General features: G+C 43.6%; 1 protein-coding gene across 3 annotated transcripts in view; it reads right to left on the bottom strand.

The window, feature by feature from the left end:
• The window catches only part of CACNG8 (calcium voltage-gated channel auxiliary subunit gamma 8), a 182,481-nt gene extending 173,694 nt beyond the window's left edge, over positions 1-8,787 (bottom strand). For 2 of the 3 annotated variants that reach the window (XM_073571174.1, XM_073571172.1), the window contains exon 1: positions 8,139-8,706. The gene's annotated coding sequence lies outside the window, so the exon portion shown is untranslated. Of the gene's footprint in view, positions 1-8,138 lie in introns of all 3 variants that reach the window. The other variant, XM_073571177.1, reaches the window with a different exon arrangement.
• Between the last annotated feature and the right edge of the window lie 8,792 nt (positions 8,788-17,579).

Genomic DNA, 17,579 nt, shown 5'->3' with positions numbered 1-17,579 from the left:
CTATTTTTCCCTCCATGTATTTCGACCCATATGGACTCAACATCCTCATCCTCTTCGCTAATATCCTCCCTTAAAGTGAACTTTAGACAAGACTTTACATAAAGACAAACCCCTCCTCATCTCAGATTTTTACGATCCTTTCTAAACAGACTGTAACCCTGTAAGTTAACTGCCCAGTCATAGCTTTCATCTAATCATGTCTTGGTTATCCCCACTATGTCATAGTTACCTGTAGCTATTTCTGCTTCTAGTTCTTCCATCTTGTTTGTCAGATTTCTGGCATTTGTGAGCATGCAGTTTAGAGGAATTTGTTTTGTTCCAGTCTACTCCCTGTTGATTGTTTTAGAAATGTTCTTATCTCCCATCTGAGAATGTTGTCTTGGGTCTTCTTTACCGCACCTCTTATCCTTCATCAGTATATTTCCTGTCTTCATTTTCGAGTCTCATGTTTTTCTTCCCGTCCCCTCTTCTTCTAGTTTAATGCCCTGCTGATGAGTGTAGCGAGACTTCTGGCGAATGTGTGTTTCCCAGATTTGTTGAGGTGTAGTCCATCTCTGGCGAGGAGTCCATCATACAGGTAATTCACACCATGGTCCAGGAATCCGAATCCTTGCTGACTGCACCATTGTCTTAGCCAGTTGTTCGCATCAAGGATCCTGTTCCATCTCCTGGTGCCATGCCTGTCTATTGGAAGGATAGAAGATAAAATTACCTGTGCATCCAGTTCCTTTACTTTCTTACCCAACTCTTAAAAGCCCTTGCAGATTGTAGGTAGGTCCTTCCTTGCCGTGTGATTGGTGCCAACATGTATAAGAAGAAATGAGTGGACGTCCTTGGAACAGATGAGCTTTGGTATCCTATCGGTCATATCCATGATCTTCGCACCTGGGAGGCAGCATACTTCTCTTGCGGTTATGTCCGGTCTACAGATGGCTGCTTCTGAGGCTCTCTGTAGTGAGTTTCCCACCACTACCACTCTTCCTTGCTTCTTTGCTGTACTTTTTGTTGTCACTTCTGGGTGTTGCTGTGTGCCCTTTTCTTCTTTGCTTGCTGGTAGTGTCTCATTCTTAGGTGTGCCATCTTCATCCTCCACAATGCCTTGGTATCGCTTTCGCAGTTGTGTGGTTTGTGATGTCTTCATGGTCTTCTTGCTTCTTTTGATCACATGCTCATCTGCTTTTGGAGGTTCTCTGACACTTTTTTCACCTTCTGTGACCAGTAGAGATGCTTTTGTTCTGTCTAGGCACTCTTCATTTTCTTTGGTGAGTTTCAAAGTTGCAATTCTTCCTTCCAGACCCTGCACCTTTTCTTCTGAAAGGGCCAGTAGTCTACACTTCAGGCAGGTGAAGATGGATTCTTCTTCTGGTCGATCTGTGAACATGTAGCACATGTTGCAGCTCACCATGTAGGTGGTCACGTTGGCCATGTTGCTCCTAGATCCTGCTGACTTGTTGTGTGTCTTCCTTCTTGTGTAATCTACTATGTGTAACCATCTTGTGTAATCTGCTGTGTGTTTTCCTTCTTGTGTAATCTCCTTAATCAGCCAAGCTTTCTTGCAATAATGTCCATGAGGCAAAAATTTGGCGATGATTTCCAAGCAGCTAGTCCCGGCTGTACCCAACAATCTTCCTGCTGAGGGAGACTCTTCGCTTTTCCCAGAAGGCACATGGAATATGCAAATTGTTCTCTTCAAGCTTCAATCCCTGGTTTGGCAATGCTTTCCAAGAAGCTGGTCCCGGCTATACTCACTGATCTTCTTGCTGAGGGAGACACTTTGCTTTTACCAGAAGGCATCTGGAATATGCAAATTTCCCTCTTCAAGCTTCAATCCCTAGTGTTGCACTTGTTCCCTTTATAACCTCCTGAGGTGTCCGGCTCTGTGGTTGGTTTGTCCTATCTGGGCATTTAAACTCATAGCTAAATTACTGCTCTAGAAGGCCCCGTGTTTCTCTCTTTTTGTTTTCCTAGCTCATTTTTATGCTAGGCCACTGAGTGAGGAGACTCTTTTTACACACCTTTGACTATTATTGCTTTGAGTTACTGGTTCTTTAACTGACTGTTTAACGAAATCACAATTTTCATTCCAAAAATCATTTTTTTCCTTGATAACAATTAGTTTATGTTGAAATTGTTCCTCAATAATACTGGCCTAGAAAGCAGCTGGGTATTTTTAGCAAAGCTTTGTATTCCATAATAATCAAACGAATGCAAAAGCAAAGACTCCTAAAGTGTAGTGGGTAGAAAAATAGAAAGGCTTCGTAAATAGGGTTTCAGGCACAGACCTTAGTATGCTCAAACATTTTGGCCTGTTTAGCTGATCACGGCTTCCAGTGTGCCATCAACTTGTTTTATTGAGACAAATATTCTAAGCTTCGCTGTTTTATCTGGAAACTGCAAAACAATAGACGGTATTCGTGTCTATATGGATGTACGACTCCACTTACATCATTACTGCCCGTTTTACTTTTAAATTAATATGAAATATTCATTAATAGCTTCTTTCTCTTGAATTATGTATAAGACCGAAAAGTAAAAGTTATTCTAAGGGTATTCTGGAAAAGATATATTGATTTCATCAGTTTTAGAACATTCTGACAGTGGTCTAAAAGGCCGTCAATTAAAACAACGTTAAATGGCCAAAAATTATGCTATTAAAGAAGTAAATGAAGAATTTGCCTTGGTATGCTCATGGGGATCAGCCATTTTACCCTTCTTCCTTCCCAAAAATCGGCATATAGTTGTGAAATCACTGGCCGGTCGAGGAAACCCTTTCTATTACTTTGTCTGCAATAGAGCAATAGTATTACATCCTGTTCTTTGCCTAAATTCACCTCCCAGCCATCCGTAAGGTGACAAATGGAAGGAATCAGGAAAATATTAACTCCTTTGTGTAAATTTTTTGTTTTTGTAAACTAAAGAATTCAGAAGAATGTGAAACAGCGGGGACAAGTCTCTTAACTTTCATTTATTTGGAGTTTATATTGGAATTATATAGGATGTATAATAATGCCAAACAGATGAGCAGGCCCCCTTCGACACTATATATATATATATATATATATATATATGGGAAAAGGTAGTAGAAAGGAAATTGAACCTATTCGATCTGTATGACTTATCTGGTAAAATGTAAAGATCTCCTGTAAAGATCAGTGTCAATTGTAATCAGGTTGCCAATATCCATAGACCTAATGCACCTGGGCAGTGGTGGGGCTCAGGCAAAAAATAGAGAGACATGCTCAAAAATCCATCTGACTGCAGTTCCCCTTTAAATGTTTTTAAAGGTGTAAACCGAGCAGCCAAAATCATTTTTCAAGACAGCTTGAAAATGGTTCAAGATATTAAAAGAAGCATTATTCATCTTACCAATTACCCTGCAGTCTCGTTTCAGCTCTTCCCAATCCAGCTGGCCTCCAATAACAGCTCTAGCAATGATGTCCCTGACTCAGAGAAGTGATCACTGAAGCCAATTACTAGTCACAACATTGGCCAGGTTGGGAACATCCTCAGGGGCAAGGTGGGGAGACAGGCGAAGAATATGGAAAGTATCTGAACTAGAGCAGCGAGAGTGTATGGTTCCTCAGACATTTTAGGCAATACAGAACTGCTTCCTAAGCGGTTAGCCTGGATACATAATCCCTTATTTTACTCACTTTTATAGTACCATGATATTCCACATCATTATCATTACTGTCCCCATTGGGGCTCACAGTCTAAACACCCTATCAAAATGTCTTTGCAGTGGGGGGAGGAAACTGGAGAACCCTGAGGAAACCCACGCAAACACGGGGAGAACATACACACTCTTTGTAGATGTTGTCTTTTGTAAGATTTGAACCCAGGATGCCAGTGCTGCAAAACAAAAGTGGTAACCACTGAGCCACTTCACTGCCCCTTTAATTGGTTGCAAAAATTAAAGGGGTAATCCCATCTCAAGATCCTATCCCAATATGCAGTAGGTGTAATAATAATATTAGCAAGTGCCTCTATTTAGAAATGCAGTATACAGCTCTGGCAAAAATTAAGAGACCACTGCAAAATGTTCAGTTTGTCTGATTTTTCTCTTTATAGGTATATTTTTGAGTAAAATGTAAATTGCTCTTTTAGTCTATAAACTTCTGATCACATGTCTCCGAATTTACAAGCAATACATTTTGTAATTTTTTCTAAAAATGAGAAATGGATAAAATTCAATAAAATAACCCAGTGCTTTCAGACCTCAAATAATGCTAAGAAAACAAGTGCATAATCATTTAGAAACAATAATACTAATGTTTTAACTCAGGAAGAGTTCAGAAATCAATCTTTTGTGGAATAACCATGATTTTTAGTCACAGCTTTCATGAGTCTTGGCATACTTGCCACCAGTGTTTCACACTGCTTCTTATTTAGATATAAGCCGTTCCTCTTTGTTTGGTGGCTTGTGATTATCCATCATCCTCTTGATTACATTCCAGAGGTTTTCAAAGGGGTTCAGGTCTTGAGAATGGGGTGCCCATGACAGGGTTTTGATGTGGTGGTCTCTTAATTTTTGCCAGAGCTGTAGTTCTTCAAATTCCCTACGTTGCTTTCCCCATCTAGCGCATGGCAGTAGCTTAGGCATCCACGGTTATAACCACTCATATAGTGACAGTTAGTTGTTAGTGGTCGTAACCATGGATAGCTACGCTACTGCAATGCCCTCGTATGGGGTAAGCAACATAGTGAATCTGAAGAACTATGCTACGTTCTTAATTGGAGGTAGTGGCTAATATTATTACATCTCTGGCATATTGGGATAGGATTTTGGAGATCGGAATACTAATTGAAATATCAAGTTATTCAGGAGTGCTCAGATAATTGGAGCAATGTTTATGATATGACTGCTAAAGTTATTATTCTGTGGCTGTAAAACAACAGCCAAAGAGAACGTTACTGGATTCAGTTATGTCACAGACAAGTCTCCACTAAAGGTAATTCATCTGACTCCAAAGCATGCAAAGCTGTGCCGGCCAGGTAAGAGATGGCAAACTAATAAAGAGATGTTTTGTGTTATTTTTTGATTACTATTTCAACGTGTATACTAGTATAGCTTACAAATAGGTATGCCGACGTTCCAGAACAAGAGATATGTCATGCCAAGCAGTTAGAGTAAGGACATGGATTCCTTCTGGTCTTCCTCAGATGAAGAACATGGTTTAATCAAGCCTGAGATGTTATCTCAAATGACAACAGGGCAGGTCCAAGTTGAATGGAAAGTTTCCTTCAACTGGGTCCTCCAGTGATCAGCTGTAACCTAGAGGAAAACCTGGCAGGCAGGGTTAATTTCACATGGGAAATTAGGCATTTTAGAGCACCCAGTCCAGTCAGTGGAATAGCTATGAAATGAAGGACAGGACAGGTCGTCCAGATGAAGAGACATTCTTTGAAATCACTCCCGATTTTGGTCAAAAGTCGAGATCTTTAACGGGGAACTCCTCTTTTAACTCAGAATTCCCTAAGAAGGCACATAAAACCTGATGATTAAAAAAGGCTCTTCAGTTGTGCCTCCTTGTCTTTCGGCCATATTGGGAGTAGCTAGTGTATATTGACAATCTGCAATCCAGTGGACCTGTGCATCCATATATTACAAGAGCAGTCCAAGAAAAAAGTGTAATTCTTAATTTCCCCCTGGAGAATTCATCGCAAATTATTGCTATTCACTGTTGTCCCCAACATCGTGATATTGACCCTTGTCGCAAAAGGGAACAATTTGTTTCAATTTTTGGGCCCTTTAAAAAATAAAGAAGCTCCTACCTGCTCCTACATCTGTATAAGCTTGACAGTAAAATAAAAGGGAAAGAAAATAATCCTTCCAGCACAATCAATAGAAATGATCATACATCAGCTAGTTTTCTAGTTTTCTGATGTTCTGGACTGTCTTATGATAAATCCAAAAAACAAGCATCAAAATAGGACTGAAATTGTCATAAGCAGAAACAATCTGACCATTGCGACCAATTCCTGTTGACAGCACGTAACCTTTTTCCTTAAGGAAGGTAGCAACTGGTGATCACAGGGCAGTAGTATCTAACAGGCAGCCCCAGACTCCGCGCTTTGTTTGGGCTCCTTTATTCCTATGCATTATTTTACATTTGTTGGACTATTATACTTTATAATATTACCTTGTATTCTAACCAAATATTGTAAAACATACAAAGCCTGGCGGCTGAAAGACGAGATATAGGTTACAGGATCACACACTCAAACCTTCGGAGTTCACCCACAGCCTATAGAATGACATGGAAATAATATTTGTTGGCCCTAGTGAGCAACTATACGGAAAAGATGTTAGAATACACATATGAGGTATGTGGCATTGTGAATTGCGACCTCATTAACACTTGAAATCCTGTAGGGGGCTGCAGTTTATCATGAAAAATGCATGGGCAACACAAGTTAAATATTCCTATGGGATTTTAAAAGGCCTATTCATTGAGAGCTTGGTGGAAAAGATTGATTGGTATCTGTCCTATAGCAGACAGGACAATTAAATAGATAAATATGGAATAATGTGGAGTTCAGGCCGGGACCCCAGGGGTCCTGAGCACTGTTACAGTGGTACGGATGAATGAAAGGATCTCAAGTGTAAGGGATCAATGACATTTTTAATAATCTATCAATAGATATCTGATTAAGCGAGAAACATACCTACCACATTGTAATGTATCTATAATAATCAGCAACGGACCCCCGTATATGCTCTAAACAAACCTCATCTTCTCGCTTCTTAATGTTGCAATATTTTCCACATTTAGCAATGAACTACTTGCCATTTGCATTAAAATCCGGATATAAGAAAAGTGAACATAGAATGTGATATACAGAAATATGTATAAAAAAGCGCGCAACATGTATATTATATACTAAGGTTTCTATAGGAGCCTTATTAATCATGCACAGCTGCCACCAAAGCAAAAGCACAGCTCACCAAGAGTAAAGCCCTTCAGTCTCTCTGGAGAAAGTGAAATCCCTAAATCCCCTCTCCTGCAAACCGGTGGCCACCTGCCCAGAGCGCGCTTCAGGGATGGATGGAGCACTTCTACTTCACATGTACATTTTATTACATGGTAAAGATCATGTCAGTATAGAAAAAAAAACACTGATTGGGAGGAGGCAGAGGGACAGCGGAAATAAAACAAAGCCGCTTCCTGAGCCTTGTTCTAGAAGGAACCAAAAAAAAATACATATATATATTTATTTATGTATTATTTATTTCACCCACTTTTATAGCAACATTAAAGCCACAACACTTTACAGACATTATATAAATATATATATATATATATATATATATATATATATATTACATGTATACGTGTGTGTGTGAATTTAGGTAATAAATCTGCTAAATACCGCTTCTTCCATACATTATGTAGATTACCAATATATGTATAAGTTCCATTTTCCAAAAACCCATCCTAATTTCCAAAGCAAGATTAAGTCATGATGTGAACACCCCTCAGCTTCACACAGCAGCAGGTTCTATATAATATATATATATATATATATATATATATATATACATACAGCATATTGTTCTATATGATATATATACAGCATATATTTATTATCATATACAGCATATTTATTATTTTTTACCTTTAATATAAGCAGATACATCATACATGCCATTTCCCCGTACATGAACAGCCTCGCTCTATAATTGCCAGCATTTATTAAATCCTCTTAAAATCCCACATAAAGCCAATCGTTAGACAAGCAACTAAGTATCTGTTGCATTTTTTCCAAAAAGGATATGCCCATTTCTAATGGAAGGAAGGCAATACAATAAATCTTAGTGTTATTGGGAAGAATAGATGTACAGAACGCTCTAAAACAGCTTTGTTTTCAAAATAAATATAAATATTTACAAAAAGATAACATAAACATAAATAAGCAAAGAAACCAAGCAAGAAGATTCACGTCTTGTACATGTCGGAGATCATAAAAATGTATATATATTTATATTTACATAGCATGCATATACACAATCATAAAATGATATAAACTGACATGTATATGTGTGTATGCATGTATGACATATATATAGACAAAAGGTGCCATGGAGATGCCAGACTGGTCCGGTAGGAACCGGGGGATTGACATGAGCCTCTTACCTTTGTTATAAGGTGTGCTTTGATGGGGGGATGTATGTCTGGGTATAAGGGGGACCAGGAGATGCTTCACAAATCCCTGGATGTCTTAGCTCCTCTCTCCCTCATGCCCTGGAAGGTTCTGTGAAATGGCGTTTATTTTAAGAGGGGATATTTTGCAGAAAAGGAGAAAGACTTCAGCATCCTGTTATTATGTCACTGGGAGAAACCACTGTGAAAAAAAGTACATGAGAGAAAAAGGGGAGAGATGGAGGGAGAGAGAGAATGAGGCAGAGAGCATGTACACAGTGCTGGGATCCAGGTGGGGGAGGGGAGGAGAGCTAGGAGGAAGGAGGGCGACTACTACATATATGTTGGCTGGAAGGCGTGCGACTAATACATGTATGTTGGCTTGTCAATGTGGTGACTACAGAGGAAGATGACTGGCAGCACACACATTCCCATGTGCTGCCACAATGAGGGACATGGAGCTCAGGCAGACTGGTCCATGACTCTTGCAGGAGGCAGTGCACAGTATGGAGGATGCTGGCTGGCAATAGGAAGGCGGGTGACTAGTCACACAGGCATGAGGGTGAAGCCAGTGGCTCTGTAGCTGCAGTCTCCTCAGTGGTGACTGGCAGTATGGGTTACACTCGCAGAATGCTTTCACTCCAGTTCATTCTGCTGTATTAGACGGATTTGCAGGAGCCAGGCCTTTTTTTTCCCTTCTGCTTCAGCTCTCATGGTTTCCATGGCAACTTGAGATGCTCATCTCCAATAGTCTTCTGATCACATCGTTTACCGGAATAAAGTGCTTCCCATCATCATGTTTGCAAACCTATTTCTTAGCCTAGAAGGTGGAGTCCTAGCGAAAGACTAGGAAAGGTCAGTACAGAGGAGATGAAAGCTTTTCTGTCACATGAGACTTCAGTGTTGTGACAAAGTGTTCGCACCTTTTAGGTGTCGCTTATGGTTTCACAGTTTGATTCACTGGTCAGTGACTGGAGAAAGGAAACCATTGTACTGCATATAAAGGCAATTTTGCTCTAAATGGCATATTTCGCCTACCCATAGGATCATTAGTGGGGGTCTGGCCTCTGGGACAAACAACAGTCCTGAGTAATGTGCTCTCCATTATTTTCTATGGGAGTGGTAGTGTGCATGTCTGACCACCACTCACGAGACAGTGAACAGGTTGATGGTCAACTGTTATGCTCACTAGGTGAAGTGCATCCTCTAGGCCCAAGGTCCAGGTGAGCACACGGGCCACGGGTTTCGGTGCTGCAGGCAGGTGTTGCACATGGAAAAAGGTAGCAGTTACTTGAAGCCACTGGAGGACCTGATTCATCCTGGAGACCTCAGACAATTAGCAGAGTTTCTGAAACCCACACGTAGACATGACACGTCTTGGAGACCACAGACAGATAGCAGAGTTTCTGAATGTCACAGGCAAACATGGGATATTTTGGAGACCGTAGTCAGGTGGCAGATTTGCTGGAAGTCACGGGCAGACAGGAGACATACTGGATACTGTGAACAGGCACCTGGGATGCTAAAAACCACAGGCAGGTAGAAGTCATTCAGGAAACTACAGCAGAGCAATTCAAGGTGTATAGATAAACTCAGAATCTTAGAAGCAATGAAGTCTATGTACTAAAACACAGGTGTGTGTCTTGATGAGCCTTATATAGGCTCGGGCAGATACATGGGATCACGCCGGGCCATCTGCAAAGCCTGACAGAGCACAACATAGTCTAGGGTGAGGGAAGCAAAGCATAGATCCAGAACAGATGCATAACATCATCTATGCAGAGCACTACTGTATACCTCCTTTCTCTCAATCAGTAGACAGACTCACACTGTTGGTGGGATAACCTAATGAAAAGGTTCTAATCATCTTTGTTGTTAAGGAGCATACTGCTCCCGAGCCTCTCAGGTTCATGCTTTGTGAAGCAGTGTGCTCCTGTTTGATTGACAGTTTGCACCATGGACATCGAGGCTCCTGGCCTAAGCTGTACTATGCAGCATTGAAAGCACTTAGTTGCACTGGAGCTGACTACAGTGTCATGTAAAAGTTTGGCCACCCCTGGTCAATATTGCTGTTATTGTGAAAAGTTAAGCAAGTTGAAGACAGAATGATCTCTAAAAGGTATGAAGTTAAAGATGACACATTTCCTTTGTATTTTAGGCAAAATAAAATATATATTGTCATTTTTTTAACATTTTAAAAATTACAAAAATGAAAATGGACCCATGCAAAAGTTTTGGCCCCAGATTGGATCCAAATCCGCAATGAAGATAGGAGAAGGGCAAATGTTTTCCCTATCTTAAAAAAAGGAAAGAAGATGAAGCCTGGAAATTACAGTCCAGTGATCCTTACTTCTATACTAGAAAAGATCCTTGAACAAATGATTAAACAACATGTATGTAAGTACTTGGATAAGAATACAGTAATTAACCAGAGTCAGCACGGGTTTGTAGCAACAAACAAGTCATGCCAGACTAATCTAATTTACTTTGATGATGGAATCACTGACTGGGTGGATCAGAGAAATGTGGTATATGTAATATAGTTTGACAATAAATGGCTTCACCCAACCACTAACCATGAGTGGAGAAAAAGTTTTGGTGTTATCATTCATATTCTCTAAGAAAATGCCAAGAAAGCAAAAATTCTGCTGGGGTATGTAAAATTTTGAACACAACTATATTTATTATGCATTGCTTGTATCGCACTATCAAGTTCTACTGCCCTATACATACTTTATCATCACTGTCCCCAATGGGGCTCACAATCTTGATTCCATATCAATATGTTTTGGAATGAGGGAGGAATGCCACACAAACATACAAACTGCTTGCAGATGAAGTTCTTGGTGCGATTTGAACCCAGAACCCCCATGCTGCATAGCAGCAGTGCTAACCACTGAGCCACCACGTTGTCCGTATTAAAAGGTGACTTCAAATCACAAAAACACCAAAGGGTCTATGGACAAAGTTTCTTGACATTCTTTGATATCCTCAGGATTAATCTGTCACAAGGATTTATGAATTACTAAAAAATCTGAGGCATCTTCTACAGAGACAGTGATGGCACAAAGTCTCTGATCTTACATGAATATTGGGACAATAAAACCTTCACACCACTTATCTAAGGTAATGAAGGATTCATTCTCTCAGCTCAGTTTTTTTGTTTGTTTGCTTCCTTAAGGGTATGTGCACATGTTGCACATTTGCTGCGGATTCACAGTGGATTTGCCGCTGCAGATCCGCTGCAGATTGGCTAGTGATTTACAGTACAATATTATTCTATGGGGAAAAAAAAAAGCTGTGCACATGCTGCGGAAAAATCCGCACGGAAACGCATCGGTTTATTTTCTGCAGCATGTCGATTCTTTGTGCGGATTCCGCAGCGTTTTTACACCCATTCCATTATAGGAATCCGCAGGTGTATAAACACATACCAAATCCGCACAGTATATCCGCAGTATATCCGCAGTAAATCCACAGGAAATCCACATAAAAAACGAGTGGATTTTGACCTATGAATTCTGCAAAAAGATGCAGATTCTGTACGGAAAATTCTGCACAGCATGACGTTGGTATTGTCAAGTGTTTACCTCGTGGGGAGATCAACCGTCTTGACTTTCCCCCGATACCCCTGCGTGACCATGAAACCCCCATCACCACCTCACCGGCGCCAATTAATACACAAACACGGGTATTTTCTTTGGAATTTTTATGGCCACAGCAGCCTTTTATTATATCAACAAAAAACAAACAGTAAACACTGTATCATAAATAACATAATTACAATGACTTTAACACTAGAAGGAGAAGTCCTTGAAGACACAAGATCATGGTGAAGTAGTCCAAAATATTGTGAACAAACCCCGTCCATTTGCTTCAAGCCGTTACCCCACAGGCTCGGGAGCACCAGCACACCAATAGATATTGTCCACAAACTACTTGGAGATCCGTCCTCTTCCGACTGAAAACTCCTCTTCCACCTTTCACCTGACCACGATCAGCATACCTTTTAACGAAGGAGACCCTACACACCGAGTCTCCAAAACCAATTTCCACCGACTTCAAGGACTTCCCCTCCCCGAAAACCGCCACAACGAGGGGGCCTTGAACACCTCAATGACCCGAGACCCCCCCAACCCGCCATGCGACGGCCTTCTCTATGCCCTCCTGAAGGGCGAGGGCCCAAATATCGGAACCCGCTACATTTAAATGGATCCCGTCCGCCAAACAAAAATCGCCCTCGCCCTTTTCCAAATCGAAATGCCGCACGGCAACGCCCCCATTTATAACTATAAAAGCAGACACTGCTCTGTTAACCTTAATCCTGGCCCGATTAACCTTCTCCAACGATCTCATGTACCGCCAACGCCTGCGTGGCACAATCTCAGACCACACAATCGTGATCCCCCGATACATCAAACACAACCGTAAGCAATTTTTCTTAATGTCCTTGATCAACTCCCAAAAGGGCCGAACAGCCAGATCGTTACCCCCAGCATGAATAACGAGAATATCTGGTGCCCGGTCAAACCGGACGCACTCGTGGATCTCCGGCAACACCCGACGCCACACCAGGCCCCTAAAACCGAGCCACCGCACCACCGCCACCGTCCTGGGAATCCCCAACTGTCTGCCTTCGCTCCTGACATTGGCTTGCAATGCTCCCCAATAAACGAAGGAGTGACCAAAAATCCAGACCAGCAGCGGTTCCGCACCTGAAACACAAAACGACACTAACAGGAAAACATACTTACAGCATAAAATTAACGCCAACCCCCTCAAACATTTATTCGACCCCATGTACACCACAAACTAAACCCCCCCCTCTCAACTTAAGGCTGAACATAACTGCGATACTGATTAGACCTCCACCCGCCAATGCGCTGTATGAAAGAGGGACCCAAACCACGCTCCGCCGCCTCGGTCGTCGCTCCTATCCTAAATGAATGAGAGGCAAATCGGGAATCATCTATCCCCAAACACCGAATGGATTTCTTAAAAACCGCACCAAACTGATACCGAGACAAACTACCCCCGTCTGCGTGGCACAACAAGGATCCGCTCAAACTGGGATGAAGCTCCCAAAAATTACGCAAACACTGAACCGGGCACATTCCAGAACCGGACACGCGACCCAACACAACTCGACGGCCTTTACCAGACTGGTCCATTTTAGACCGACGCAGCCAGAATTCAACCTCCCTGAGAGGTCAATACCACATCCCTGGCTAGCAAACCACCCGTCGACTCTTATTGGGAGCCACAAGCTCCCCAATCCGCAAAGCCCAAAAAAATGAAACCAAGAAGGCAAGGCGAAACAGCACAACCTCATATCGATCCGCACAGACCGATCCCAGAACCAGCCCCAATTGCTCCAGCATATTAAATGACACAGGCCATCTTAAATCACCCCCCCTCGGAAACGGCGGAAACCTTTTGCCGCCTGTCTTACCAGAAATGTTTTCGCCAAATCCCTGCACCCACGCAACCGAAAACCAAAAGACAAACCTGCCAACAAGCGCGTCACCTTTGCACGGGACCAACATTCGCTCGCACCCCGCCCCAACCAAGACAACAACATTCCCTCTTGCTCGAGCCCAACCCCGCTGGTGGGGCTGCCCGTAAGAACCTCCTCCCACATGCACCACACAGCCCGGTAGGCCTCCCAAGTTTTCGGTGCCAATGACGATTCGATCAGTGACTCTGCGGCTCGTAAGCCATCCTCCACAGCTCCTCCTGACAAATTAGACCCTCGAACTCTGCTTCCGGAGCCAAGGGACGAAAACGATCCCACTGCGAACGAGATAGAGAATCAGCTATCTCGTTCTTCACGCCGGACACGTGCGTTGCGGTCACGTGTGCATTCAAAGACAAACACAATAGCACCAACTGCTGCAAAACCCGAACAACTGAAGGGGATGATGCAGTAAGACCATTAATCATGCTCACAACACCCATGTTGTCGCAATTAAAATGAACACGCCGATTCCGAAAATCCTGCCCCCACAAATGTACCGCCACCAGAATCGGAAAAGTCTCCAAGAACATGATGTTACGCACTAAGCCGGCCGAAACCCACGCATTGGGCCATTGAGCTGCGCACCATTGCCCTCTGAAATAGGCACCAAAACTGAATCCGCCAGCTGCGTCTGTAAACAAATCCAATGCATCATTACCAACCACATCTGCCATTACCAACGAGCGACCGTTGTACTCCTCCAAAAAGGACTCCCAGACTGCCAAATCAGCCCTGAGCTCCGCCGATAACCTAACAAATTGATGGGGAGCCCGAATCCGCGAAGTAGTGCTAGCCAGCCTTCGTGAAAAAACTCGACCCATCGGCATCACCTGACAAGCGAAGTTAAGTTTCCCCAACAGCGACTGAAGATCCCGCAACGATATTTTCCGCAACCGACACGCTCGGACCACATCTGACCTCAAATCTTCTAGCTTGTCCTGAGGCAACCTAAATTCCCATTCAACTGTATCGATGACGATCCCCAAAAAACGTGAACAAGTGCTGGGGTGATCCGCTTTTCCGGGCGCCAACGGGACCCCGAACCGATCCGCCACCCACTCAATGGCTTGCAAAATCCTGAAACAACGTGAAGAATCCGCCGGACCAACACACAAGAAGTCGTCTAAATAATGAATAACTGAGTCGAAATCAGAAACGTCGCACACGAACCACTCAATAAAGGAACTAAACGCCTCAAAATACGCACAGGACAACGAACAACCCATAGGTAAACACCTATCCACAAAAAACCTGCCTTCCCAAAAACAGCCCAGCAGCTTCACGCTTTCAGGGTGAACCGGAAGTAGACGAAAAGCAGATTCAACATCGGTCTTAGCCATAAGGGCACCACGACCACATTTTCGCACCCAACGCCCCGCCACGTCAAAAAAAGAGTATACCACCGAACAAATCTCTGGATCAATACCGCCGTTATCCGACCTCCCACGTGGGTAAGACAAATGTTGAATGAGCCGAAACTTATTCGGCTCCTTCTTCGGAACAACCCCCAACGGGGAAACCACCAAATCTGGAAAAGGAGGGGACAGGAAAGGGCCCGCCATGTGACCCAACGAAACTTCCTTCCTGAGTTTCTCTGAAACAACTGAAGAATAGTGTTGAGCATTCCGATACCGCAAGTATCGGGTATTGGCCGATACTTGCTGTATCGGAATTCCGATACCGACTTCCGATATTTTTTCAATATCTGAAGTCGGCATCGGAATCGGAAGTTCAACGTTGATTGACAGCCTGACGTCATCATGATGCGCGGTGTGTGCGCATCATGATGCGCCGTCATTTCGGGCCTTCCGGGGGTCTCTGCCGGCCTGCCGGGGGGCTGTATGGACTGCCCGGGGTCTGTACCGGCCTGCCGGGGGGCTGTGCCGGCCTGCCGGTGGTCTGTGCACCCTGTGGGGGTCTGTACCGGCCTGCCGGGGGGCTGTGCCGGCCTGCCGGTGGTCTGTGCACCCTGTGGGGGTCTGTACCGGCCTGCCGGGGGGCTGTGCCGGCCTGCCGGGGGGCTGTGCTGATGTCCGGGGGTCTGTGCAAGCATCGTCCAATGGGACTACAAGTCCCATCTGGCGATGCCTGCTACCATGACAGTGATTGACACATTAGCCAATGATGGGACAGTAGTAGTCCTATCATCCGGCTAATGTGTTAAATGTTAAAAAAAAAAAAAAAAAAAATACTACATACATACTACATACATACTACATGCATGCTACATACATACTACATGCTACATACATACTACATACATACCACATACATACCACATACATAACACATACATAACAAATATATACTACATGCATGCTACATACATACTACATGCTACATACATACTACATATATACTACATACATACTACATATATACTACATACATACTACATACATACCACATGCATGCTACATACATACTACATGCTACATACATACCACATACATACTACATACATACTACATGCTACATACATACTACATATATACTACATGCATGCTACATACATACTGCATGCTACATGCATGCTACATACATACTACATACATACTACATGCTACATACATACCACATATATACTACATACATACTACATACAATACATTCATACAATACATACATAGACATACAGTACATATAACATAGAGTAACATACTTACCAATACTTGTCACATTGTTCCCCGAAGCCATTGTCTTTTACGGAATAAATATTAACATAACAAACCACAAAAATACTCACCCACGATCCGAAGCAGTCCACGAGTGTGTCCCACGACGATCTTGGGTAGAGAACTGCAGCATCAGCTGTTGCTGCCGTTCTCTACGGGCTGCAGGAATCCAATGACGGAAGGTAGGTATCCTTCCGCACTGTATTCCTCCGCCACTTAAAAAAAAAAAAGTCCCTAGTCTCACTTTATGCCATTGCTGTGTGGGAAGTGTGGGAAAGGAACTCCCACACTTATTTTGCGCAATCACACGCATCCACCGACCAATATCTGTTTGGTCCAAGCAAATAGCCGGACGCACTGCTTTCCTCTGACGAAATTGCTCGTCATACCTCAGCCACGCCTGACCGCCATATGCTCTGTAAGCCTCCCTAATGGCGTCCAAATAACAAAACAGCGCAGAGCAATTGTCAGGGGCCTTTTCCCCAATAACACTTGCCAAAATGGCAAAAGCTTGCTGCCAATTAACAAATGTCTGAGGAATCAGACGCCACCTGCACTTTTCTTCCTCTTCCTTTTTGCTATCCTCTTTTTTATTTTTATCCAAATTAAACTTCTCAAGAGGCAATATCGAAAATATTTCCACATATTCATCCTTCCAAATCCGCTCTTTCATCTCCTTTTTTAGATGAGCCCCCAACGAACCTTCGAAGCACACGTACACCTCGCCATGCGCCCAATCATCCAGATGCACACGACACTCCTTTTCTCTGTCAGTTTGCACTGACACCGACACTGGCTCGCCAGGGCGAGGGCCTGGCACTGCCACGCACTGACCTGATAACCCTCCGCCCTGCGGCCCGACCCACGCCGTTACCGGTGACGACCCAACAAAACCCCGCTCTAAGTGCGACAGCAAACTACGCACATCCGCCAGCATATCACACATGCCCCCGGCCGACCCTGAACTGCTCAACCCAGCCTCAAACCCGGCGCCACTGGATTCCACTGAGGGCCCCCCTACCACCACTGGCGAAGATAAAAGCGGGTGACAAACAGGGGACATAGACACATACTCAACGGGCTGCGAGGGGGCTGTGTGCCCTCCAGCCGGAAAGCCTGGATCCCCCGATGCCTCGTGGACCTCGTGACTCCCGGTGGCGGACTCGCTGCCGCATTGCTGTACCCCCGACACCCCCGCAATGAGGGCCGGGGTGGGAGGCCTGAACCCCTGGACTGAACCAG

The sequence above is a fragment of the Dendrobates tinctorius genome, unplaced genomic scaffold (genome assembly GCF_039654945.1).
Source record: "Dendrobates tinctorius isolate UK_male_01 unplaced genomic scaffold, ASM3965494v1 ptg000028l, whole genome shotgun sequence".
NCBI classification, from domain to species: Eukaryota; Metazoa; Chordata; class Amphibia; order Anura; family Dendrobatidae; genus Dendrobates; species Dendrobates tinctorius.
Note: the sequence above shows the minus strand (reverse complement) of the source record. Positions and strands in the feature narration are given on the sequence as shown.